Below are 27,454 nucleotides of genomic sequence, written 5' to 3'. Positions count from 1 at the left end.
AACCCAAATATGAGAAAGTAACCAAGAGATGCATTTACTTAAAAAAATTAAAAAAAAAAACCCATTTTAGTTTTCAGATATGTTATATATATTAAATAGACCTTTCTAAAATAAAATTTTATTTTTCAAAATCGCTTGATCTTTGAAGTGTTTTTTCAGTTTAAAATTTTATTTAAAAAAATTTTTTTTTCAGTGTACTAAAAATTTTTGCAGTGTATTTTTTTGAAAGCTTATTTCAATACCTTTCTAATGGCTAATGGTATGAAGATCTTTGGAATCGGTAAAGCCATTCCGTAGTAATCACACTTTAAAAGTACCTATTATCGTCATTTTTCTAATATTTTCGGATATTTCGATACCTGGCCACGCCCACAATTTTTCGAAAATGCAATTTCTAAAACTGAGGCTGTGTTTGGGTGGGTAAGATGTAACCCCATGCAAAATTTCATCAAATTCTGAGGGGGTCGGGTTCAAAATGTACGTTTTTTTCAGCCTTTGATATGAAATTCATCATGTATGGAGTCATGCATACAATTCTACATGTATACAAAGACTGTATGCAAACTTACATATATGCATACCCTATTACCAATGTACATATTTTTAGTTTATTAGTATTAAGATTATTATGAATGTATAGGTTAAGTAAATTACTATAAAAGAGAAAGCAATTATTCAATAAACAAGATTCATGTTTGACTACGAACGTCTTAGCTTCTTTCATTTTTAAAATTAAACACTTTTCACTTTGTGGGTTTGTTGTTTTGGTGCGTGTTTATTTGTTGTACAAAAACTCAAATAAATGAAATGAAATATATATACTTATATGAAGGCGCCGTGAGTACTTCTGTGTTATTGATATTAGAGAAAAACAATTCTGTGGACATTTTACAAAATAACCTGTTTCAAAAATGCAAACTTTTCAGGAGAGCAAAAAAACGTGTTGAAGGCCTTCCACTATAAAGATTCCTTATATATAAAGGACAAAATCGCTTAAACCTGGATACTGGTAATTAACGAAGTGTTCTTCAATCAGTTGATTTATTTTAAACCTTTTACTTTTTTAAATAAATACAAAACAAATAAGTAAGTTGTTTTGTCAAATGCCTTTCCTTACAGAAAATCATCCTACCTCATACAAGCTGTTTTTTTCAAATTTCATTTTTGTAAAATAGGACATGGTTTTTTGTCTTATGTCGACACAAGTTTTTTTGACGAAAGCCAATTAAAAAAAAAAGCCAAATTAAGTTTTTTTTCTAGCGGCATTTATCTTTGAATTAATTTTATTAATGAATTTGTTTTAAACTAAAGAAAATATTCCATTTATTTTTAATTAAAAAAATCAAAAACATCGCGTATAATATTAAATTACTATTTGCATATGCATATGTAAGTATAGAAAATAATTATAATAATTATTATTAAGTATACTCTATATCATCTAGGTCCGAATCAGCTTCGACTTCGCATTCACCTTCTGCTGGTAAATGTCTATAAAAATTATGAAAATCGGTGTTGATCAGGGGCAGCATATCCAATAAATCTTTCTTTTTGTTTTTTGTTATAGTCAACAAAGATGTATAGCTCGTCGGCAATATAGGAATCGACTTTCCTGGACGACGTGGGTTGATGTTTAACTCATTAAATTCCACTTCTGATTTCAAAGACGTCTTATATTGTAAAACTCCAGGCTTTTGTTTCTCATAGCGCATCCAACGAACGTTTTTCCACTCAAACTTGTCACCTAAAATTGACGAGATTAAATAAATAGACTAAATATATACATATAAATAAGTTTCATTATATGTTTAATAATGAAAAATTTGAAATTTATAAGTTACGATTTGAAAATTACCTTTTGCGTTTGTTGTTCTCCAAGTGTAGTTCATTTTAAGGAGGGCACTGAAGTCAAAAAACTCTTCCTGCTTCATTTCATGTACGACGTATTTACTACTTGTAGCAGCTATAAGGTTGGCCAAGTCGTGCGGATGCTGAATGGATCCTGACATATTTTTCTTTTTCCTTTCAATCTGTGCATGAACGGAATCACATTCAAGATGCGTGTGTCCCACAACTAGGAATTTATGGTCTATAACCGCTATACTAGGATGTTTTTCGATAACTTGTTCAAACATGGCTGAAATATAAGAGTTACGATTCTGCCCCGGACATGAGTCGCTGTACATAATAACATGCTAATAGATTCTGGCAGGCTTATCAAACATTTAAAAATGCAGGAGCCAATATCATTTGCTCCACGTTTTGCAATTACTTCGTGCCATATGTAACAGTTTGCTTTTTTCGTTTCTCCGTCGTGCACTGTTAAATTGAAAGTCCATAATGGACGTTTATAAAAAAACATTGAAGCATGTAGGTACGGAGTTGGCAAACATTGTTGTAAGTCAAACGAAAACATTTTTACATTCCCATGGTTAATGGCTATCTCTTTGTCGGTTTTTTTGCAGTTATATGCAAAATCTGTCTCATCGTGATGTCCTTTTTGTTCCATTAATAGTTGTTTCTTTTCATTTTCCTCCGTCGTGTTTTCTACACGGGATTTTAGGATTTCACATTTATTGCAAATATCAACTTGAGGCTTCTTAAACTTTATATTTAATTGTCGAAATATTTCTTGATATTTTGTTTCAGAAACCGGTTCAGAATACTTTTCTTTATACAATCTATATAAGTGAGCAAGGTTTAGGCCACGCTGGAAGTATAGCTGACTAGTGTGACGACGACTGTAATGGCTTTGGTACTTAGGTATACTGTGTATATGTGCAAGTACTTCATTATATTTTTCGATTGACAACTTATGATGAGGAGAATGCTCGCCTCGTTGGTCATTTGCGATATCTCCACCAAAATGGCCTTTGATCTTTTGACGACATACAGTTTTAATACTTTGATCCGTTTCACCAAATATTTTTAAAAAACACTTGTTGCATACTCGAGTTTTCTGTCCATTAATTTCAAAGTGATAAAAATAAACAAACTGTCGATTTCTTGGATTTGAGGCTTTTTTAAGCGTTTCAGTTTTTTGGGCTCTATGTGTATCATACGAACAAGATAATAGCGTCGCTTGTTATAATCCCCGAGTTTCCAGTAGACTTTGAATATTTTTTCCTGTTGGTCCACGGTGATTTTTGTATTACACATTTTAAAGCAATCGACTAATTTTTCAGTTTTCTTTGCTGGAATTGTGTTATTCTTCCATGTAACATATTCCTTTCCCAAATTTTTGTTTAGTTTATTAGTTTTCTTAAAATTTGTTGGCTTCGAGTTATTCAGAAGTAGTTCCTCATTAAATTGTGGTGAAACTGTATCGCTAAGGTTTGACACAATTACACCTTCCATCATTCTGATACTTTCCGATGTAGTATTATGACTAGAAATGCTCGAAGGTACATAATCTGAATCGTTGTAATCAGTTTCATGAAATATATCTTCTTCTGAGTGGTCGCTTTCAATGCTCCTAAATTGGGAAGTATTTAGATGTTGTCGCAACATAGAAATGTTATTAGTATCGAATAGCACATTGTAGGATGAAGCTGTTTCATTTGGGAGTTCATTCAATACTTCACCATCCACGAAGCTAAACGGATGAACTATTTTTTTATTTTGCACACTTTTACTAGGGCATATATTGGAGGTCACTTTTATTTTTTGGGCTAAAGCCACTAATTTCTTACCTCTACCCGTTTTCTTCAATAAAACTTGTTTTATTTTCGAAAAGTAACTTAAATTTGCTTATTTTACTTTTATAAGTTTAGCTAAAGCACTTCTCTGCAAATAAGATTTCACTTTTTATACTGTTTTTCGCAATAAATAACCTGTATTGATGCAAGATGTTCTGTCACAATTTCATTTGGCAACTGAATGATTGACAAATCAGCTTGTTCAAATTAAGAAAGCAGTTTTTTTTAAGCATGCATTTGACAAAAGAACTTCAATCGAAACAAGTTGTTTTGTCAAATTAAAATTGTTGAAGTTACTCAAACGATAAACAGAGACAAGTTTTTTTGAAAAATTTCCGTTATGATTTTTACGTTGGAAATTCCAACTTAATCGAGACAAGCTCTTTTGTGACACGTAATTGTGAAAAACTACAAAAGAAGTTATTTTGATGACCGTTATAACTTTTGAACTAACGGTCCTAGGAATATGGCTATAAGAAAAAAATATGCGCCTTGAAATTTCATATATATGATAAAAATCTTGGAGAATTGTCTTATTTCGAGAGAAGTTGTTTTGTCAAATGTCCACAGAATTGTATAAAGCAATATGAGCATGTATCACTAATTAAATACAGATAATAATATTGATATAATAGTGAACAGCGGGAGCGCTGCTAATAAAAGCGCTACTATAAAAAAATTCCAATAATACTAAACTCTTAAGCGCGCCTATAAATATTTAACACAATTAAGATTAAACAGCATAAAGAATTAGTATGTATCTAAATGGCGAATAAAGGGAAAGCAACAAAAAGGTAATACCTAGAGACCAATTGCAAAGCGAGCAGCGGGGCATTCATATGGCTAAGTGGTTAAAGGCATCTGCCTTTACACTAGTATAAAGTATAAATGAGTTCAATACACAGCTCCCGAGAAGCTAGCTGATGAAGAAGTAAAACATGTCCTAGTAACCATCGCCGTTTCTAAACTTTGCAATTTTCTAAATAACAAAAATAATTGTATAAAGCAATATGAGCATCTCTCGCTTGTTAAATGCAGTCTTATTTTGGTTTAATTATGTTGTTCGAACTAACTTTTATTATTTTTTTAAATTGTATTAACTCCAATTAAATTAACTCTTATTTTTATTTCTTTTGTGAAATTGTATTAATTTCATTTAAATAAACTTTTATTATTTTTGTATTATTTTACCCAACTTCAGTTTAAAACAAGTAAGGACGGAACTGTCTTCGGCTGTGCCGAAGACTTCATACCTTTCATGAATGGGGCTGAACAATAATCTTATCCCGTTCGTAACCCCAAATAATAGGATGTATAAGATAGGAAATATATAGTGAACAGATGTACATACCTAAACGATTTTTAAGATAAATATAAAATAAAAAATGGCAAAAACCCCCTTATCTGAACGATCGGTTGTATGGGATATATACTATACATAGCTCCGATCAAAGTGATTTTTTCAGGATATCTTCTATGATATATTAGAATATATATCACATAGTTTCACGTTTATACTTTCTAAATTGCGGCAGAAATTACCAAAACCGATTTATCTGAACGATCGGTTGTATGTGAGATATATGTTATAGTGGTCTGATCCTACCGGATCCGACAAATGTCTAATATAATACAAAAATGTATCCTTGTGCCAAATTTCATTGAGATATCTCAAAATTTGAGGGACTAGTTTGTGTTCAAACAGACATATGGACGGACAGACGGACATGGCTATATCAACTCAGTTCAACGCCCTGATAAATTCGGTATACTTAATGGTGAGTCTATCTTCTATATTTCTCAACGTTACAAACATCCGACCAAAGTTAATATACCATTTCATGTTCATGAAATGTATAATTATCATCCAAGCAGTGCCACTGCCACCTTTGTTCTGCTCCCCAAAAAAAACTCGGGCTACCGCCTGTTACGGTCGACATTGCGTGCTATCTTGGCTTATAGACGATCACCTACCCACCATTAATTGAAGCAATTTTTAATTTATAATTTATTAATTAATTTTGGAAAATTTTAAACAACGTGACATCAGGACGGACAAGGCGACAGCTGTTTCGATTACTTACTTAGTTAATTGGCGCTTAACCGTCTAAACGGTTATGGCCATCCAACAAGGCGCGCCAGTCGCTCCTTCGCTCCGCTAACCGGCGCAAATTGGTCACACCAAGGGAGATGTTACGATTATACCTTGTAAATCTCTTCAAAGCCTTTTCTCCCGGGAGTGGGATTTGAACCCCCACTCCTACGATGGTTGAAGTACCGCCCACTTGTGATAACATCAATTTTACAAATATTATTAATCATAAATCAAAAATCGTTCAACCTATCGTAACAAAATTCGGCAGAGAGGTTGCCTTTACTATAAGGAATGCTTTGAAGAAAAATTAACGAAATCGGTTAAGGACCACGCCCACTTGTATAAAAAAGATTTTTAAAATACTTATTTTGTTTTTTTGATTTTCCCATAGGGTGGATAAATGATGTATATTGGAACGATTTTCCGTCATCCCTTGTCAAATTTGGTTTTGAGACAAACCGGTTTAGGCGTTGTGCCATCATCAGTGTCGATTTTCGTTCTGACCTGTTGTTGTCGTTTGTTCTGTATTTATAGTTCGTAGGTACGTGAGCAGGTATTGTCAAGATTGATGTTTGTGTATATTTAGTTATGTGCATGTGCTGTGTGTACATTCAGAACCGAGGGTGGTTTTTACTGATCGATTTGTGTGGCTGACTGGGGCAGGTAAAAATCCGTAATTTTAGTCGCTTGATCTTCTTTGCGGGTTTGTTGTTTTGGTGCGTGTTTATTTGTTGTTGTGCATTTGTCTGTTGTACCTTTGTGATTACGTTGTTTCCTGAAAACAAGTTTTAAAGGCTCAAATATTGTGTCAGAAATTGGGTTTATCTGTTAGTTTATTATTCTACCGTCGAATGTTTTCTGTTTGTAGATTTCCATGTTTTCGAGTACGTTGAGACATCGGCCTTTTGCTTGTATGTGAAGAATCCTAACTGTTTTATTGATGTTTGCTGGGGAACATTCATTCTCGACCATGTGATTCGCGAAGTTAGACTCGGGTATAATGTTTGGACTCCGTATTTTTTTGTTGTAATCTCTAATATATTCTCTGAATCTCGTCCTTATTTGCTCTCCTGTTTGTCCTTTGTAACTATGTTGGCATCCGCAATTAAGCTTGTATACGCCGTGGCTGCTAAACGGATCCTCTGAGTTAATGTTAGTTCTTAGTTTTCGCCCTAGATTGTTCGATGTTTTGAATGCTGTGTTAATGTTGTATTTTTTAAAGAAGTTTGCCAATTTATATGTTGCTTTTCCAGTATATGTCATTGTCGTCCAGCTATTATTTTCTTTTTCATTATTTCTTTTTGGTTCTCCATTTGTCCTTCTAAGCTTATCTGCTAGTGCTTTTTTATATACATTGTTTGCAGCGATATTATATATGACCTCAAGTTCTCTCTTATATGCCTCTTGTGTAAGAGGGGTTCTTTCAAGTCTATGTACCAAGTGCCTTAATGCTGCATTTTGATGCTGTTGAGGGTGATTTGAGGTATTATGTATTATTGTGTCGGTGGCCGTTGGCTTTCTATAAATGTCATAGTTAAATCTTTTAGCTTCTTTATCAACATTTATCGTGAGGTCTAGATAGTTGATTCCTCCGTCCTTTTAGGTTTCCATTGTAAATTTTATATTTCGGTGCTGCTTGTTGAGGTACTTCAGTACAAGCTCTTCGTTATTAGTAGTTAAAACGCATATTTTGTCATCCACGCGTCTAGCATAAAATGACACGCCTAATTTGAACTTCAGATTCTTTCAACTTCTTTCTTACAGATTTTGCATGAACACTTCCATAAGAATTGCTGATGTGGGGCTTCCCATTCCAAGACCGTTTGTTTGTCTATATATTTTATTGTTGAATTGAAAATAGTTTTGGCGTAAAGTGGTTCTTAGCGTATTTGTGATTTTCATACTTTTCACTTTGTTTTTTGTATTATGAACTATTGTTGAGCTAACTATGTCCAAAGTCTCCGATATTGGTATTGATGGGTATAAATCTTTTATGTCAAAAGATACCAATTTGCTGTTCTTTGTTAGCTCTACGGTCTCAAGTTTCTCTATTAGCTCTGTTGTGTTAGCTGTTGCATATTCGTTCCTTAGCTCCAGAGTATCTTTCAATATCGTTTTTAAATATTTGGACAGTTTTTAACATGGTGCCGATTTAAAATTTATGATGGGCTTCATTGGCGTGACCGGCTCGTGGATTTTTGGTGGCGCAATCAGTGGATAAGCCGAAGGGTTCATTTGGACCAATCATTGTGCCATGTTAGAATCTACTATATTTGTTGCATTTTTTACAGCAACTTTGATTTGTGTGTGGTATTCGTTTGTGGGATCCTCCCTTATTCTACGACATTTCATTATCTCTATGAGATCTTCGGTTTTGGATATATATTTCTCTTTTTCGATTAGTACAGTGGTATTTCCTTTGTCCGCTTTCGTTGTGACAATATTGTTTTTCCTTAGTTTATGCCGCAGATTCTTTATTGTTTTCTCCTCTGTATTAGATTTTTGTCCTTCCTGTGCTTTCACCTCCTTTTTTATGATTTCCCTGCACATGTGTTTTGCGTTCTCCTGTTCTTCCTGTGGTATCAATGATATTGCGATCTCCGCATCTACAATCGCCTGTTCTGTTTTTCTTACTGTATTTTGGTCCATGATATTGTGCTTCAGGACCTTTTCGAGAAGTTGTGCCTCTTCCTTGGTAATGGCTACTGTTGTGAGGTTAACGAACTTGTCATGAAACTGGTGAGTTTTGTGCTTTTGGTTACCCTCTCGTCGTCCTGCCAGCTTGTCCAATCTCAGGTTCAGCGACCTGTATTTTTGTTGTAGTTGTAGTGCCATAGTAATTGCATTAAATTAAATTGTAGCTGGCAACTCCCTCTTTGCAAAAGTGCAAGATGCATCCATGCATCAGATGCACTTGGCATCACTAAAAATTTTAGAGTCGAGCAACGCGGAGAGTTTCTGGTTGGTTGAAACTGCCGTTGATCGACGCCATCATTAATTTCGTTGCTAAGCAACGTAAGGAAAAAGGCGCGGAGACACAGAGTTGCGTTAGCGGCAGTGAGTTAGAAATGAACCGGCACTCGATCAAGACCCGCACTTTAAAGTCGTGAAAATAAAAGCTATACAAGAACAAGAAAAAGTACAGTGACAAATTGTAGTGGTACAAATAAGAAACTAAAAAGTGTCATTAACACAATTTTAAATAAAAGAAAAACAATACACTAAAACCCAAACGAAATTTATTTATTATAAAAATAAAAACAGAAGGACAAAAAGGAAAATATAAAAGTAAATGCGTGGGTGGTGTGCGAGCGCATTAGAGCGCTAGTTAATTTTCCACAGATCCACATGCATCTTTTAAATGGCGACCGTGGGCCGAAGCCCTGTAAATGCAGGGAGTGGCCGGAAGGAGGCAAGCCTCCCAAGAGGCGTGGGAATTAAAAAAAAAACCACATAAATTTTACACAAGAAAAAAAAGAATGAATAATTAACAAAAATACATATACATACAAAAGTTTAAAAATCAAAAACAACAAAAATTACAAAAAAAGTATAAAATCAAAAAAAAATATTAAAAAAAGTTTAAAATCAAAAAAAAATTACAAAAAATATAAAACATTAAAAACCATTACAAAAAATATAAAAATTTGGAAAAGATCTACAAAAAAAAATACAAAATTTACAAAAACCCTACAAAAAAATTAAAAAAAACCTTTAAAAATCTACAAAAAAAATGCAAAAATTAAAAAAAAAACCATTTACAAAAAAATATATAAAATTTAAAACCATTACAAAAAAATATAAAACTGAGGAAAATCTACAAAAAATTTTAAAATCATTAAAAGCCAACAAAAAAAAACATATAAAAATTAACAAAAAACCTACAAAAATAATTTTGAAAATCTACAATAAAAATTTTTTTTACGAAATGAGCAAAAACGTGGCAGAGTTGGTGGATTTTTCTGGCAGTGGCTAGTGGTAGAAAAAAATCGGTTGAAAAATATACATATGCACATAATACCAAGACTTAATAAAAATCGGAAATAATACGAAAATTCAAAGCTAATAAAACATCAAACTAATCGGCAGCAGAAATAATAAAAGAAATTAGAAAGAAACTGGAAAGAAAAAAATGAAATTTTGAACTATAAAATCCAAAGCCGAAACTGTACCACATAACTAGTGAAAAAACGGCACTAGCCACGCCACCATCATAACGGCATACCACCGAAATAGCGGAAGGCTAGTGACGCCCTCAGCAACAGCAAGTGCAGCGGCAGAATATCAGGTGGCAGCAGCAGAACAGCAAGTGCAGCAGCAGTACACCAGGCGCAGCAGAAAAACAGCAAACGGTAAAACGCAGAGGCACTTGGTAATGAATTTTTTCCCAATTTTTATACTCACTTTTATACTATTTAAACTCATTTTATAAAAACTACTTAAAATTACTTTTTTTCAATTTCTGTACGTTACAAATCCAATTTTCATACCATTTTCTATAATATAAAACAAAAAAAAATTTTATATTAATAAATACATACATACAATAAATAAAAATAAATGTAAGGCGCGATAACCTCCGAAGAGATCTAAGGCCGAGCTTCTCTTCCAATTTGCGTCGTGCTCCTCTTGATTTTTCCCTACAAATTGGCCGGACGGGACCTACATGTTTTATGCCGACTCCGAACGGCATCTGCAAGGCAGATGAGTTTTCACTGAGAGCTTTTCATGGCAGAAATACAATCGGAGCGCTTGCCAGACACTGCCGAGGGGCGACCCCGCTTAGAAAAATTTTCTTCTAATTGAAAAAATCTTATTTCTAAAATTTTGATGTTGCTTTGCCCGGGAGTTGAAACCAGGGCATACGGTGTGATAGGCGGAGCACGCTACCATCACACCACGGTGGCCGCCATACAATACATCCATCATACATGCCATCATTAATTTCGTTGCTAAGCAACGTAATGAAAAAGGTGCCGAGACACAGAGTTGCGTTAGCGGCAGTGAGTTAGAAATGAACCGGCACTCGATCAAGACCCGCACTTTAAAGTCGTGAAAATAAAAGCTATACAAGAACAAGAAAAAGTACAGTGACAAATTGTAGTGGTACAAATAAGAAACTAAAAAGTGTCATTAACAAAATTTTAAATAAAAGAAAAACAATACTCTAAAACCCAAAGGAAATTTATTTATTATAAAAATAAAAACAGAAGGACAAAAAGGAAAATATAAAAGTAAGTGCGTGGGTGGTGTGCGATCGCATTAGAGCGCTAGTTAATTTTCCACAGATCCACATGGATCTTTTAAATAATTCCTGATCGACCTCTGTCTTAATGCGGTCGAAACATTCCATTAATGCAGTCGTAGGTAGTTGTTCTACCAATCTTAAATGGATAGATAATAACTCGGCATTTATCTCATCCTTCTTGAAGTATAAGCTTTCCAACTCATATTTAAAAAAAATCTTTCCGCTTTTCTAACTGTTTTCCTGCTAGATTTGGTGTTTGCCTTTATTGTTATTTTGCTGAATTTTGGAGTAACATTCAATCCCAGGGACTGTTTGTTGAACCAAATGCTCGCCTTTGCTTTATATATTTTCAGTAGGCGTCGCTTGTAAATTTTTAGTAGTCCGTTCGCGTTCAAGTTAAAAGCCTGACAAGCAATAACTGATTATTTTGCTTTGTTGATTTTCCGACAGGGTGGATAAATGATGTATATTGGAACGATTTTCCGTCATCCCTTGTCAAATTTGATTTTGAGACAAACCGGTTTCGGAGTTGTGCCATCATCAGTGCCGATTTTCGTTCTGATCTGTTGTTGTCGTTTGTCTTGTATTTATAGTTCGTAGGTACATGAGCAGGTATTGTCAAAATTGATGCTTGTGTATATTTAGTTATGTGTACGTGCTGTGTGATCATTCAGAACCGAGGGTGGTTTTGCTGATCGATTTGTGGGGCTGACTGGGGTAAAAATCCGTAATTTTAGTCGATTGAACTTCTTTGTGGGTTTGTTGTTCTGGTGCGTTAATTGTTTTTTGTTTATTTGTTGTTGTGTGTTTGTCTGTTGTACCTGTGTGATTACTTTGTTTCTTGTAAACAAGTTTTAAGGCCCGAATATTGTGGCAGAAATTTCGGATGCCAACATAGTTACATAGGACAAACAGGACGGCAAATAAGAACGAAGTTCAAAGAAAATATTAGAGATTACAACAAAAAATACGGAATCCAAACATTATACCCGAGTCTAACTTCGCGAATCACATTGCCGAGAATGAGTGTTCCCCAGCAAACATCAATAAAACAGGGTTCTTCACATACAAGCAAAAGGCCGGCGTCTCAACGTACTCGAAAACATGGAAATCTACAAACAGAAAACATTCGACGGTAGAATAATAAACGAACACATAAACACAATATTCGAGCCTTTAAAACTTGTTTACAAGAAACAAAGTAATCACGCAGGTACAACAGACAAACACACAACAACAACTAAACACAAAACAATTAACGCACCAAAATAACAAACCCACAAAGAAGGTCAATCGAGTAAAATAAGGGTTTTTAACTGCCCCAGTCAGCCACACAAAACGATCAGTAAAAACCACCCTCGGTTCAGAATGAACACACAGCACATACACATAACTAAATATACACAAGCATCAATTTTGACAATACCTGCTCATGTACCTACGAAATATAAATACAGGACAAACGACAACAAGAGATCAGAACGAAAATTGACATTGATGATTGCAAAATGCCGAAACCGGTTTGTCTCAAAACCAAATTTGACAAGGGATGGCAGAAAATAGTTCCAGTATACATTTTTAAAAGGATCGTGGACGAATAAAATGAGCTATAAATTTGCAAAAAAGAGCGTTATAACAATGGCATTTCATTTCCCAAGTGGATTTATAAGAATAAATAGGAAAAACTTCAAATTTAAAAAAAATGGGCGTGGCAGCGCCTATTTTATGACTAAGTAATTTTTTATGTTTGGGGAGCCATAACTCGAAGAAAAATTAACGGATCATAATAAATTTTGGTACACAAATTTTCCCTATAGCAGGAAATATTTCTAGGAAAAATGGACGAGATCGGTTGAAGACTACGCCCACTTTTATATAAAAGATTTTTAAAAGGGTCGTAGACGAAAATAATAAGCTATATCTTAGCGAAAAAGAGCTTTATATCAATATAATTTTACTTTTTAAATTGAATTATAACAAAAAATTGGAAAACACTAAAATTTTTGAAAATGGGTGTGGCACCGCCCCTCTTATGACTAAGCAATTTTGTATGTTTCGGGAGCCATACGAACGAAGAAAAATTAACATATCGCAATGAAATTGTGTACACATATTTTCCTTATAGCAGAACATATTTCTAGTAAAAATGGACGGGATCGGTTAAAGACCACGGCAAGCTAGATATAAAACAAGTTTAAAAGGGTCGTAGACTAGAATAATAAGCTATAACTTAGCAAAAAATTATTTTGAATCAATGATATTTCACTTATCAAGTTTTATTGTAAGAGGAAATGGGGAGACATTTTTTTTAAACGGGCGGTGCGACGTGTTATAGGGAAAAGTAATTTATCTGAAATGAAATATACAATTGAAGCTCATGCTGAGTATATAATGTTCGGTTACTCCCGAACTTAGACAATTTTACTTGTTTGCGTTTGTTGTATTTATAGAACTACAAAGAATTTATCAATGTTGTCTATTTGTATGAATTAAGCAGGGGTTGTCCCTATTGCCCTAATGTATGAAAACATTTATTTAAGCAATTTATAATTTATTTAATAATTCAAATCCCACTCCTGGGAGAAAAGGCTTTGAAGAGATTTACAAGGTATAATCGAAAGAGCTGTCGCCTTGTCCGTCCTGATGACACGTTGTTTAAATTTTTCCCATATTACAAATCTATAAATTTTATAAAATAATGTCGCTAAATTTCGCTGTACGCACATCACTTCACACAGAATGCTCCGATTTTAAAACGATTTTTGCATTTGAAGGCTTAGCTACGTGAGATGGATTTTTCAATATAATTTAAAGGTATATGTTATAGGGGCGTAACAAATTGCCAAAATATAGTAAAAAACCATAAAATTGCCAAAATGTAGTAAAAAACCATAAAATTTTTGTTTACACAGCTATAACTCATAAACGGATGGATGGATTTAAAAAATTCTACTTTGAAGTAAAACTTTGAAATATTTATCTTCGTTCTACATCAAAAAAAATACTTGATTCTTTTCTTATATCAGCCAAATTGTTTAAAAAAAGTAACATTTTTACCAAAAAATGCGTGTATGTGGTTGTTCGCTGTCAATTATGCGCGCAAATTGGTTTTGAGTGAGACATGATGCATCACATACCTACATACATAGCATTCGCTGCGTTAATTAACTTCGGAAGTATATTTATATTTTGACGAATATTAGTAACACTAAGTGATACTCACATCACTAATCTGATACTAAGTAAATAAAGCCACAACAACAATAAAGCAAGCTGCCACACTTGTATGTACGTAAACAAATTAATCATCATGTGCACACATACCTACAAGCAGCAGAAATTCGTTGCAATATGTATGGATGTATGTACACATGTATTTTCATATCATATCAGCTTAACATATGTATTACTGCAACGTAAATGGTTAAGAATGCATACTTCTCTTAAAAAAGACTCTTTCGTTAAAAATATTGAACATTTCTTTTCCTCTGAATCTTCTTAGAGGACAAGCTTTGTTATAAGCGTCCTTGTTAGGAATTCATTGGACTCCTTCAGTTTTTCCACATTGGCAACCTCTTTGGGTTGTCCCAGTCTCGTTTCTACCTGTTTCTGGAATTTAGTCCAGTTTGTTAACCTAGGTTTTCTAAAGGTTCTTCCCTTCTCTACCCCTTTAGGGGGATGCTGAAGCTGATATACGCATGGTCGGAGAAGGATGGTCTATCAAGAACCATCCAATCATACCTTGATATATCACGTTCGGAGCTCAGTGTAATATCCAAAACATTGCTGGATGTTGGACCAATGTATGTACGGACATTTCCCCTGTTGACTATCTGCAAATTGGATTGCAATATATAACAAAATAGAGATTCGCCTCTCTCATTCGTATCTGCTCCTCCCCACGCATTGTGGTGCGCATTTGCATCCGCGCCTATGATCAACCGCTATTTGCGCCCTTCGTCCTGTACAAGCCTCTTACACTCCATCGGTCGAACACTCGCCGCATGGGCCATGTAGCAGGATGCCAGGATAAAAGCCTGCTTATTCCTTTGGTCAACGGTCACCACTTCGAAGTCCTCAGTAGTGTAATTAGGCATATATGAATGCAGCTGTTTCCTTACCATTATTACAGCTCGCACCCGTCCTTCCGTTTCTGCATAGTAAAAGCCAAGTCCGCGCGCGCTAAGTCCAGAAACCCTTCCTCCCGATGGAAGCCACGGTTCCTGGATTAGCGCCACGTCAAACGAACCCTCCTCAAAGGTTAGGACGATTTCGCTCGACGCCACTTTACTGTGTTGGAGGTTTATCTGTAGGACTCGCAGCACTATTGGGCTGTTTGTCCCCCTCCAACACCTTCGAAGTGACGTCGTCGTCCTCCCCTTGCCCTTTTAAAAAATAAATAAATGTAAGGCGCGATAACCTCCGAAGAGATCTAAGGCCGAGCTTCTCTTCCAATTTGCGTCGTGCTCCTCTTGATTTTTCCTACAAATTGGCCGGACGGGACCTACATGTTTTATGCCGACTCCGAACGGCATCTGCAAAGCAGATGAGTTTTCACTGAGAGCTTTTCATGGCAGAAATACACCCGGAGCGCTTGCCAAACACTGCCGAGGGGCGACCCCACTTAGAAAAATTTTCTTCTAAAATTTTGATGTTGCTTTTCCCGGGGTGCGAACCCAGGGCATACGGTGTGATAGGCGGAGCACGCTACCATCACACCACGGTGGCCGCCTTGCCCTTTTGGTTTAGAGTATTCGAGGCCTCCTTCGTCCTCTCGTAACTGTTGTGCCGGGTGTACATCTGTACGACTCGCAGCATCATTTGGAAATTCCTCCTCTTCTAACACCTTGGTGGTGACGTCGGCTACCTCCACCTGTCTTTTTTCCCTTAGGCTTTTGAGGTCCTTTACGACTTCGCCCACTTCTAGCGTGTTAGGATTTTTATCCTCGGGACTTCTTTTCTTGAGTCGCATACAAATTTTGCTGTACCATAGGACATTTTTCCAAGCTGTGTGTACAATATATCCCCCACCTGCTTGTTTATATGGAAGATGTAGAACTGACCTTCCTCCGTAGGCCGAGATACAGTAAGTGCCTTCCAATCCCATGTTGGTATGTTCGGTTTCTGATTCTGCTGAAGTCGCAGTGTATCCTCCGACTTCATCAGGCACGGTATCCTTACCTTAACTTTTGGTACCGTGGGGATTTCCGCTTTATCCACCACCTCTAACCGCGCGTTCGTGCCTTGCTTTGGAGGTTTGGAACCACTTACTCCCGCCACCTCAAGCTCGCGATGTTGTCGCACGCTATCATCTTCACACCCTTATACCACCCCCGGAATCAAAGGTTGGATGGGGCTTACTTGGATGTTCCCGCATCATCTTAAGCATTAAGCTAATAAGCTCCCTTTCTACAGATCTACACCTTTCAGTAGTCATCTGTCCGAGAGGACTGCTACGATCAACCAGCGCCATAGTCAGTGACTGCTTTGCCACATCACTCATCTTCTCGGGAAAATCCGTAGTCTTAGTGTTATCTCCCTTTGGCACTTCCGAAAAACCGGAGTCTTAGCTTTAACTCCCTTTAGCACCTCCGAGAAAGCCGGAATTTTAGCGTTATCTCCCTTTGGCTTATCTCTACCTCGCTATTGGGTCCCATCTGTCTTACAGCTTTTATTTATTTATTTATTTATTTAATAGTTTACAAATTGAGCAATTTAAACAGACTAAATAGCAATTAGCAGTATATATAGTATGTCTCATACAAAACGAATTTGCAGTGTAAAACATTAAGTAAACGATGTTAAGAGTTATAGTTACATATTTGATATTAAGAGGTGACATGTATAATTATATGCGCGATAATTTAAATAAATAATTTAACTTTAAAAGAGGGTATGAGTTTTGTATACGCATGCCCAGTAAGGGGCAAGCGAAGGTGCTCAGAAGGGAGCCGACGCGAATTGCTCAGAAAGGAGCTGATTGCCCAGTAGGGGGCTAACGAGTGGTGCTCAGAAGGGAGCTGACGCTAACCGCTCAGAAAGAGCTGCTATATTATATATACATAAAACAGATTAATAGTAAGTTATAGTTATTCATTTGAAATATGTATACAAATATACTAATTTAACTCAAATAAAATACACCACTTTATTTTTAAAAACTAGTCCGACGTATCAAAATTACTATAATGCTTGTTAAAGTCCAGGCACAAACAACGAAGAGCTTCGTGCATTTCGAAATTCGACCTATATGTGCTCAAAAGGGTCGACCACTGCTCCCAGGCGTTGAAAAATTCTGAGTGCTGCACGGTACTGCGAGAGAGCTCTTTTACTTCTTCTGCTCCGTACCCTTCTCCACTCTTCTACTCCGTTTTCATTTGTGTGCTTTTCCAACACGGAGTTCATTAAATCAATATTCTCGCTCCCCGAGTCCGACGCATCGCTTAATGCGTATTTTTTCGTACTTGGCTTGCGACTCAGGCCTCCTCTTATCATTCTCCTTATTACAATTTGGTAATGAGTCGTTCATCTTGGTCGTACGACCACCTGCCCGACAAGGCGGGCTCAGCGGTCCAGTATTATGGGTATACGGGGAAAGAACCATCAGCCACAGCAGCGTCCCTTACTGTGGTAAGGCCATCAATAATTCCCGAGTTGGCCCGGTATGGGGAAGCCTCCGTTCGAATACAGCCGCATTTATCCCCTGGCTGCAAATCGTCCAATAGGCACGGTCCGCATAACACCCTGGATTAGGGGGTTGGCAGTTCTTGGCCACCGACATCCCGCCGCCCTCCTATGAGGCGAAACGGCTTAGATGCGAGTCCTAAACAGCTTCGCCTCATAGTCAGGCGCTATGGAGTTCGGCTAAGCCCTCATACCAACGACAAGGTGCCTACCCTAGTGAGGGTCTCTATATTATTTAGTATAATTTTTCGAAAGGACAAATAAAAGAAAAGAAAGGGAAATATAGTAGAGGAATGGAACTGAAAGGAAAGGAAATAAGAGGAAAGGAAAGAAAAGGACAGGAAAGGCAAGGAAAAGAAATAAAAGGATAGGAAATTACAGGGGACGAAAGGAAGGGAGAACACAAGACCGGGCAGCGACCGAAAGGACAGGAAATGAAAGAAAAGGAAAGGAAACGAAAGAAAAGGAAAGGATAGGAGAAAAGAGGACAAAAAAGGACGAGAAAAGAAAGGATGGGCAAGGAAGTGAAAGTAAAGGACGAAAGAGAAAGCAAAGAAAAGGGAAAGCAATGTCAAGGAAAGGAAGGGAGAGCAAATGAAACAAAGCCTTTCATAATAAGGGAATAAAAGGAGATGAAATTACAGGGTTGGGAAGGAAGGGAGAAGGCAGAACCGGACATCGAACGAAAGGACAGTAAATAAAAGAAAAGGAAAGGAAACGAAAGAAAGCGGCGGCTGACGGTCGTCGGAGTAGAGGAGGTTTGGCAGGACGGTTGAACGGTCGGGTTACGGACGGATTGGTACGGCGGTATGGAAGCAATGCCGGGATCAGCACGGCGGCTGAACGGAGGTCGGCGTAGCAGTGGCTTAAAAGCAGTAGGATGGCGGACGGCCAACGGTCGTCGAAGCAGGGGCGGTTGAATGGCGATAGGATGGCGAACGGCCAGCGGTCGTCGTAGCAGCGCCTGGACGGAAGCAGCGGCTTAACGGCGGTAGGATGGCGAACTACCAGCGGGCGTCGTAGCAGCAGCGGGCCGGATGGTGGACGGCCAACGGTCGTCGTAACAACGGCGGCTTAACGGCGATAGGATGGCGAACGGCTAGTGGTTGGTGTAGGAGCGGCGGCATAACGCGGTAGGATGACGGACAGCCAACGGTCTTCGTTGCAGCGGCGGCTTAACGGCGGTAGTATGGTGGACGCCCAATGGTCGGCGTAGCACCGGCTAGATGGAGGCAGCGACGGCACCAGAGGGGCGACGATGCGATGGCGGCGGCGGTGGGCTACGGAGCGCGTACCCGGGCCGTGGTGAGAGGGGAAGTAGGCTGGCGATGGGGTTAACTGGACAGCGGCGGCTCATTCCGGGCGGGGTCGGTTGACGGTATCGGCGGGATCGGATTGACCGGTAGTCTTCGGCAGGATCGATAGTCCGTGGGATCGGTCACCTCGGGAAGAGACTGCGAGAACTCGGTTAGTGCTAGTTTCGACGCTGAACACCCCCGCCTCCCTACTTGCACACTAGTAGAAGGTGCGTAAGGGGGAGGGGTCGTACCAGCCGTGGCACCGTGGGTCGACCCGTGGGCGGAGGGGAAGTGCACCTTAACGGCCCGCATCGGCTCACGGCTGAAACCAGAGCTATGGAGAGGGGTCGTGCGGATCATTCTTTACCAGACTAGGGCGACGGAGGGAAAAGGGGTCCGAAGACACCATTGGCGTCGTCCAGCCCAGGTGGAGGGTACCTGCGCCATGACGGCGCCCCTGCCGTTCAGCCCGAGCTGAGGGGGAAGGGGGTAGCTGGTCATTGAGGCGGCGGGCCGCTCTAGCACCAAGGTGGGCGACGGAGGGAAAAGTAGTCCGAGGACACCATTCGCGTCGTCCAGTCCTGGTGGAGGGTGACCCGCGCCATGACGGCACCCCTGCCACTCAGCTAGCTAGCCGGAGTGGTTATTTTGTCTTTAAAAAGACAACCACCCCCGCTGGCTCACCTGCGAGGACTGAATTGCAAAATGCAAATTCGCTGTTCTTATACGGGTGGTGCCGCAAACTGGTTGAGATACCAATACACAGTTATTGTGTTTTTCTTGAGTGGTGTGTTGACGAAACACACCATTGCTTTGCCATCAGTCGTTGGTAGCGTGTGGTTATTTACCATGGTCGTTGTTGGCTATGTTATAGAAAAGAAGTACGGGGGGCTAAGCTTTAAGTGAAAAAGGAAGTACAGGGGGGTTATGTTATTGTAACGCTACATTATAGTCCCCGTCCCACTTCGGTTGACGGAAAGCTGCTTTGGGGAAAATAGATCTCCAGGCATGGCCTAGGTCTTATGCCGGTGTGCATGTGGGCGAGGCACTTTATTAATAATTTTTTTCTTTTTTCTTTTTTCTCAACAACATACAGAGTGATCAAAAGGAATATAAACAAAAAAGCAACTCTTAGAGACCAATTGTACAGCGAACAACGGGACATTCATATGGCTTAGCAGCTAAAGTCTTGCACTGATATGAATGTTGGAGATTCGAGTTCAACGCTCAGCTCCCGATGAAGAAGTGAAATTCAGAAACATGTCCTAGTAACCATCGCCGTTTGTAGACTGACAATTTTTCTCTAATATTAATTACAAAAACCATTGTATAAACAATATGAGCAAAGCTCGCTAATTAAATACATATACAGAGTCATTCCACTTATATCTAACAGAGTTAATGTTTACAAGTCACGTTTTTAATTCAGTTGTATAACGGAAAGGTAATTACATTTCTTTTTTCTTACAACTAACAGAGTATAGTTCAATTTCATACAATTTATTATAATACATAATCTTCCTTTTCTTCCGTTCCCTCTTCCTCGGGTTGTGATTTCATCATGACCATCAGGTATTCGATAAAGCGTGACCCGAAAAAAAAATTGTTCCCCTCTTGAATTTTTGCTCGGTTGGCTGGCCACTGGTACTGCAGCCTCCGTGTGCACGCGCTCTGACGTCGCTTTATTTCGCCTAAGTTTATGTACACAGAAGATGCCTTTGTAGACTCTTTACTGACCATATTTACTGCAGATGCCATTTGTGGAATCTCCTAATCCCATGCGCGTTGGTCGCTCATGTACGGTGCTAACGCTTTTCCGCCGAACTGCTTTCCGTTGTCGGTAAGGAAGGTTTTCGGACAACCAAGTCGGTATATGACCGTTTCTTGTAGCGCTTTGAGCACGCTTGCCGTTTTTGCTTGGCGCGCCGGGATTAACACCACCCACTTGTAGAATGGCTGCGGATATTGCATGGTTGCCAATAATCTCACCGGGCTCTACTCTGTCTCTTTTTATTGTGTAAAATATGTCTGGTTCGGTGTTTTGTAAGGGTGGCGGGAGAGCGCATTGCATATCGCGTTCGGCGCTCTTTTTCGGTAATCTTTATTGAAGTTATATTTTTTTTATATTATACTAGCAGACCCGGCAGACGTTGTTCTGCCTTAAACTTGGCCTATCTGCCCTACCCCTCTACACTTTTTCCTAATCTTTTTATTTACTCCTCCCTCCGTCATCTCCATCTTCGTCTTATTCTATTTCTTTTTCAGTCTCCTTCTCTCTTTTCTCTTCTCTCAAGGTTTTCTCCTTCTTCTTCATCTCTTATTGCCTGTCCCAGAGGGTGGTATGTATTTTGTTCCAGTCCCATTCCGAGTCTCAGACCCAGTCCCACCCCGAGTCTCAGTCTCAGTCCCAGTCCTAGTCCTAATCCCAGTCCCAGTCCGCCTATAGTATAATTCCCGGAAAAAAGCATCGTAAATACTAATATAGGCAAATTTATATATGAAATTTCAGGCAAATCGTATAGGACGTATGTAAATAGGTATGTGGGTATTATTAATTCTTGTCTTTATTTCGGCTTCGCATGCATATTTATCAGTTTTGCCTGGTTCATGCGACTAAATCGAATATCACAATGAACTTTAGAGCTCTCAGCAACATCTTTCATTTGATTTTGATGTTTTGGCCTATATCTCGAGACCCTAGTCACCTAGCGGTGTAAAACTTACTCTGTATTATAGCACACATCAACAGCTTCAATTTGATACCCATAATATAAAAAAACATTCTAGGTGTATCCGGGTGCATGTTTTGTCCTACATCTCGAGACCGTAGTCACCCAGCGGTGTAAAACTTACTCTGTAGTAAAGCATGCATCAACAGCTTCAATTTGATACCCATAATGTAAAAACACATTCTAGGTGTATCCGGGTCCACGTTTTGGGCTATATCTCGAGACCCTAGCCTTCCAGTTGTATGAAAATTATCCTGTACTATAGCACTCATCAACAGCTTTCATTTGATACCCATATTGTATAAACACATTCTAGGGGTAACCGGGTCCACGTTTTGGGCTATATCCCGAGACACTAGCTTCCCAGTTGTATGAAAATTATCCTGTACTATAGCCCCCATCAACACCTTTCATTTGATATCCATATTGTATAAATACATTCTAGGGGTACCCGGGTCCAAGTTTTGGCCTATATCTCGAAACCCTAGTCACCCAGGGGTATGAAAATTATCCTTGCTATAGCACTCATCAACAGCTTTCATTTGATATCCATATTGTATAAACACATTCTAGGGGTACCCGGGTCCACGTTTTGGCCTATATCACGAGACCCTAGTCACCCAGTGGTATGAAAATTACCCTGTGCTATAGCACTCATCAACAGCTTTCATTTGATATCCATATTGTATAAACACATTCTAGGGGTACCCGGTTCCACGTTTTGGCCTATATCTCGAGACCTTAGTCACCCAGGGGTATGAAAATTATCCTGTACTATAGCGCTCATCAACAGCTTTAATTTGATATCCATTTTGTATAAACACATTCTAGGGGTACCCGGGTCCACGTTTTGATCTCAAGACCCTAGGCACGTAGCGAAAAAAAAAGGTAGACGTTGGCCGATTCTCAGACCTACCCAATATGCTCACAAAATTTTATGAAAATCGGTCCAGCCGTTTCGGAGGAGTTCAGCCTCTAAAACCGTGACAGAAGAATTTTATATATTAGATTATGTCCGGGTAAGGGGGGTAGAAGCGTTGCTTCAGCTGTCGGTTATGTTTACGGATGGTCGAATGTTCGGCTACGGCAATTGGACTAACGGTTTTGCTCAATCCTTCTGGTCGTGCGCTGAAAAAGTATCCTGCTCCGAGTGTTGGCTATTGTTCACGTGTTCCCGGCTGTTCATTGCACATAGTGTGTCTAGCTCGGCTGATCTCCTGGTTAAGGTGAATTTTAGCGGCTGGCCATCTAGCGTGAGGGGATTCCCCTTTCCCGTAGAAAGTCCATTCCTAACATCATACGTTCGGCGAGGTTCGGGATGACGGACATCATTGTGTTAGTCATTCGTCCTTGGTACGTAATCCTTGCTGGGTAGGAATTCGAACTACAGACACACGTCTGGTCTGCCAATTGGACGCTCTGCCTGTTAAGACGTGGTTTGATGTTGTTCCTCTCCAGGTGTGTTCGTATTGATTCATCGACGTATGAGAGGGTGGCCCCGGTGTGCACTAGCGCGCGCACGCTCATGCCCTCGACGGTTATTGGTATGTAGAAACGGTAATCTACTTGCACTTCGGCAGCGGGCTCGCTGGCTGGTGGTTCTATTAGCTTCTTTGGCTGAACAAGTAATGCTTGGCGGCTTCCTCTCGCATAGTTTGACGGCATCCTGGATGGGTTGTTGTTGGTGGATTGGTTGGTCGAAGGGCATAGGCAGTCCCTGGAGAGGATGTTGTCTTGTCCACAACTGGAGCAGAAAATTCTCCAGCGGCCCCTGCATTTGAAGCGCCGGTGTCCGCGTTCCTTGCAGCGCCAGCAGCACTCCTTGCTATCGTACTCCGTTTGAAGATGATACAGGCTGTGGACCACCACTTTGCCCTGTTTCGCTTCCTCGCTTTTTAGCAGCTCATATTCCTCCGTTATTTTGAGGAGCTCATCGATCGTCCTAAACTCGCTGCGCTTAACGAAAAGACGGTATTCAACACGTAGGCCATCGCAGATTTGCTCTAGGTGGTTTTCCTTGTACATTATCGGTTGCTGGCGGATCAGCGCTTCCAATGCGAGGACGTAGTCCTTTGCTTTTTCTCGGCCTTGTTGCCTGCGTCGTCCGATGGCCTCTTCTAAATGCTGAAGATAACATCTCATATTCCTCTGTTATTTCCTGGAGCTCATCGATTGTCCTAAACTCGTTGCGCTTAACGAAAAGACGGTATTCAACACGTAGGCCATCGTAGATTCGCTCTAGGTGGTTTTTCTTGTACATTGTCGGATGCTGGCGGATCATCGTTTCCAATGCGAGGACGTAGTCCTTGGCTTTTTCTCGGCCTTGTTGCCTGCGTTGTCGGATGACCTCTTCTAAATGTTGAAGATAACTTTTAGGTAGAAAAAAATTGTTCACCTCCCTTCGAAAATCGCTCCAGTGGTTAATTTGTTGCTTACGGATGCGGTACCATTAGAGTGCTTTGTCACGTAGTAGTTCCGGCAGCGTTAGGAGGAGCCGGTTGATGGGGATGCGGTAACATTCGGCGAGCTCCTCTATCCTCGCCAGAAATTCGTCCAGCGACTCCTCTCCCGAAAAACGCAGATCCCAGTGGCGGACGGTATTCATTAGCTCACCGGTGCCCATTTCGTCTCGTTTCGGTTGAGCGCGTTCTCTCTCATGCGCATGCGAGTGGGGGGGGGGGTTTACCTGGATGGAGGGTATTGACTTGGTCGGTTGTGTTGTGGTGATATTTAGTGTCGGCATTAGTAGTTTAGCTGGTTTCCCTTCATCCTCTTCTACTTCCTTCTCCAACTCGTTCAGTAGGTCTTGGCTTAATTTCCTCGTGCGTTTTATTTGTACGTACGTGGTCAGTGCGTGGCCCAGATCGGCTACGGCTACGCCAATGCTATGCTTCTTACACTCCTCCATCAGCCTCTACCTTTTCAGTAAGTAGATCCAATTGAGTGAGTCGGTATTCAGCATCGTAACTTCGGGGGCCGGTGTGTTTGTTGTTCCTGGTGATGTGTTCGTCGAACCCGCACCGGCAGTGTTGGTTGCTGTAATTGGTTTCCCACGGTCATCTGTGGATGAGGGTCCCTGCTCGGGCGCCATTTATGAGGTGGGTTTTGTCTAAGGCTGGGGTAACGCTCAGTCAATCCAGATTGGAGTAAAGGGCCCACAAAACCCCTACTGAATAAGAACACAATATTTATGTGTTACGAACACACGTACACACGGTTGGAGGTATTAGGCGGGCAGCAGCTTTCCGTCTCAAGATGGTGACGGGGCGGAGCGGCGGATAACGGTCGTCGGAGCAGAGGGGGTTCGGCAGGACGATATGGAAGCAACGGCGGGATCAGCACGGCGACTGAACGGCGGTCGGCGTAGCAGCGGCTTAAAGGCGGTAGGATGACGGACAGCCATAGGTCGTCGTAGCAGGGGCGGTTGAATGGCGATAGGATGGCGAACGGCCAGCGGGCGTCGTAGCTGCAGCGGGACGGATGGCGGACGGCCAACAGTCGTGGTAGCAACGGCGGCTTAACGGCGATAGGATGGCGAACGGCCAGTGGTTGGTGTAGCAGCGGCGGCTTAACGGCGGTAGTATGGCGGACGGCCAACGGTCGGCGTAGCACCAGCGGGATGGAAGCAGTGACGGCACCAGAGGGGCGATGATGCGATGGCAACGGCGGTGGGCTACGTAGCGCGTACCAGGGCCTGGGGTGAGTGGGGAAGTAAGCTGGCGATGGGGTTTACCTGGACAGCTGCGGCTCGTTCCGGGCGGGGCCGGTTGACGGTATCGGCGGGATCGGATTGATCGGTAGTCTTCGGCAGGATCGATAGTCGGCGGGATCGGTCACCTGGGGAAGAGACTACGAGGACTCGGTTTGTGCTAGTTTCGCAGCTGGTCACCCCCGCCTTCCTACTTGCACACTAGTAGAAGGTGCGTAAGGGGGAGGGGTCGTACCAGCCGTGGCACCGTGGGTCGACCCGTGGGCGGAGGGGAAGTGCACCTTAACGGCCCGCATCGGCTCACGGCTGAAACCAGAGCTATGGAGAGGGGTCGTGCGGATCATTCTTTACCAGACTAGGGCGACGGAGGGAAAAGGGGTCCGAAGACACCATTGGCGTCGTCCAGCCCAGGTGGAGGGTACCTGCGCCATGACGGCGCCCCTGCCGTTCAGCCCGAGCTGAGGGGGAAGGGGGTAGCTGGTCATTGAGGCGGCGGGCCGCTCTAGCACCAAGGTGGGCGACGGAGGGAAAAGTAGTCCGAGGACACCATTCGCGTCGTCCAGTCCTGGTGGAGGGTGACCCGCGCCATGACGGCACCCCTGCCACTCAGCTAGCTAGCCGGAGTGGTTATTTTGTCTTTAAAAAGACAACCACCCCCGCTGGCTCACCTGCGAGGACTGAATTGCAAAATGCAAATTCGCTGTTGTTATACGGGTGGTGCCGCAAACTGGTTGAGAAACCAATACACAGTTATTGTGTTTTTCTTGTGTGGTGTGTTGACGAAACACACCATTGCTTTGCCATCAGTCGTTGGTAGCGTGTGGTTATTTACCATAGTCGTTTTTGGCTATGCTATAGAAAAAGATGTCCGGGGGGGGGGGGGGGGGGGGGAAGTGCAGGTTTAAGTGATAAAAGAAGTACAGGGGGGTTATGTTATTGTAACGCTACGTTACATATTTTAATAATATTTTATTGATATGATTTAAATAAGTTTTTGAGCCGAGCTTTTCATAATAAGCAAATAAAAGTAGAGAAGTTTACAGGGAAGGAAAGGAAGGCAGAAGACAGGACCGGCAGCGAACGAAAGGACAGGACATGAAAGAAAACGAAACGATAGGAGATAAAAGGACAAGAAAGGAGGAGAAATTAATGGATAGGAAAGGAAATTAAAAGAAAGGAAGAAGGGAAAGAAGGAAAGAAAAGGAAAGGAAGGAGGGAAAGGAAACGAATGTAAAGGAAAAAAGAAAAGATAAAGGGAAAATAAAGGAAAGGATATGAATTATCTTTATTTTTTAAGTGAACCATTAATTCAAAAAATTACTATTTTTAAACATAGCAACCTGTGTGAAACAATTTTTCGAAAGAACAAATAAAAGAAAAAGGGGAAGTAAAGGAGAGGAATGGAACGGAAAAGAAAGGAAAAGAAAGGAAAGGAAAGCAAAGGAAAAGAAAGGAAACGAAACGAAAGGAAAGGAAAGGAAAGAAGAGGAAAGGAAACGAAAGGAAAGACAAGAAAAGGAAAGGACAGGACAGGAAAAGGCAAGGAAGGGAAATGAAAAGAGAAAGGGAAAAGAATTGAAAAGAGAAATGACTTTCATCCATGTAGATTAATGTTTTATTAATAGTTTATTATTACGATTTAAATATGTTTTTGAGCCAAATTTTCATAATGAGCAAATAAGAGTAGAAGAATTTACAAAGCAGTAAAGGAAGGGAGAAGACAGGACGGGACAGCGGATGAAAGGACAGGAAATGAAAGAAAAGAAAGGATCCGAAAGAAAAGGAAAGGATAGGCGAAAGGAGGACGAGAAAGTAAAGAAAAGGAAATGAAAAGACAGGAAGAAAAAGATAGGAAAGGAAAGGAAAGAGGAAGCAAAGTAAAGGAAAGGAAAGGAGAGGAAATGAAACAAAGCTTTTCATAATAAGTAAATAAAAGGAGAGGAAATTACTTGAGAGGGTAGGAAGGGAAAAGGCAGGACCGAACAACGAACGA

General features: G+C 40.3%; 1 protein-coding gene and 1 pseudogene across 10 annotated transcripts in view; both read right to left on the bottom strand.

Moving 5' to 3' along the window:
- The window catches only part of bt (projectin protein bent), a 3,328,983-nt gene that overhangs the window by 580,737 nt on the left and 2,720,792 nt on the right, over positions 1–27,454 (bottom strand). The window lies entirely within an intron of this gene.
- LOC137234491 (uncharacterized) lies at positions 1,364–24,843 on the bottom strand (annotated as a pseudogene).

Source organism: Eurosta solidaginis, chromosome X (assembly GCF_040869045.1).
Source record: "Eurosta solidaginis isolate ZX-2024a chromosome X, ASM4086904v1, whole genome shotgun sequence".
Taxonomy (NCBI): Eukaryota; Metazoa; Arthropoda; class Insecta; order Diptera; family Tephritidae; genus Eurosta; species Eurosta solidaginis.
The sequence above is the reverse complement of the archived record's forward strand: the minus strand, read 5'-3'. Positions and strand labels throughout refer to the sequence as shown.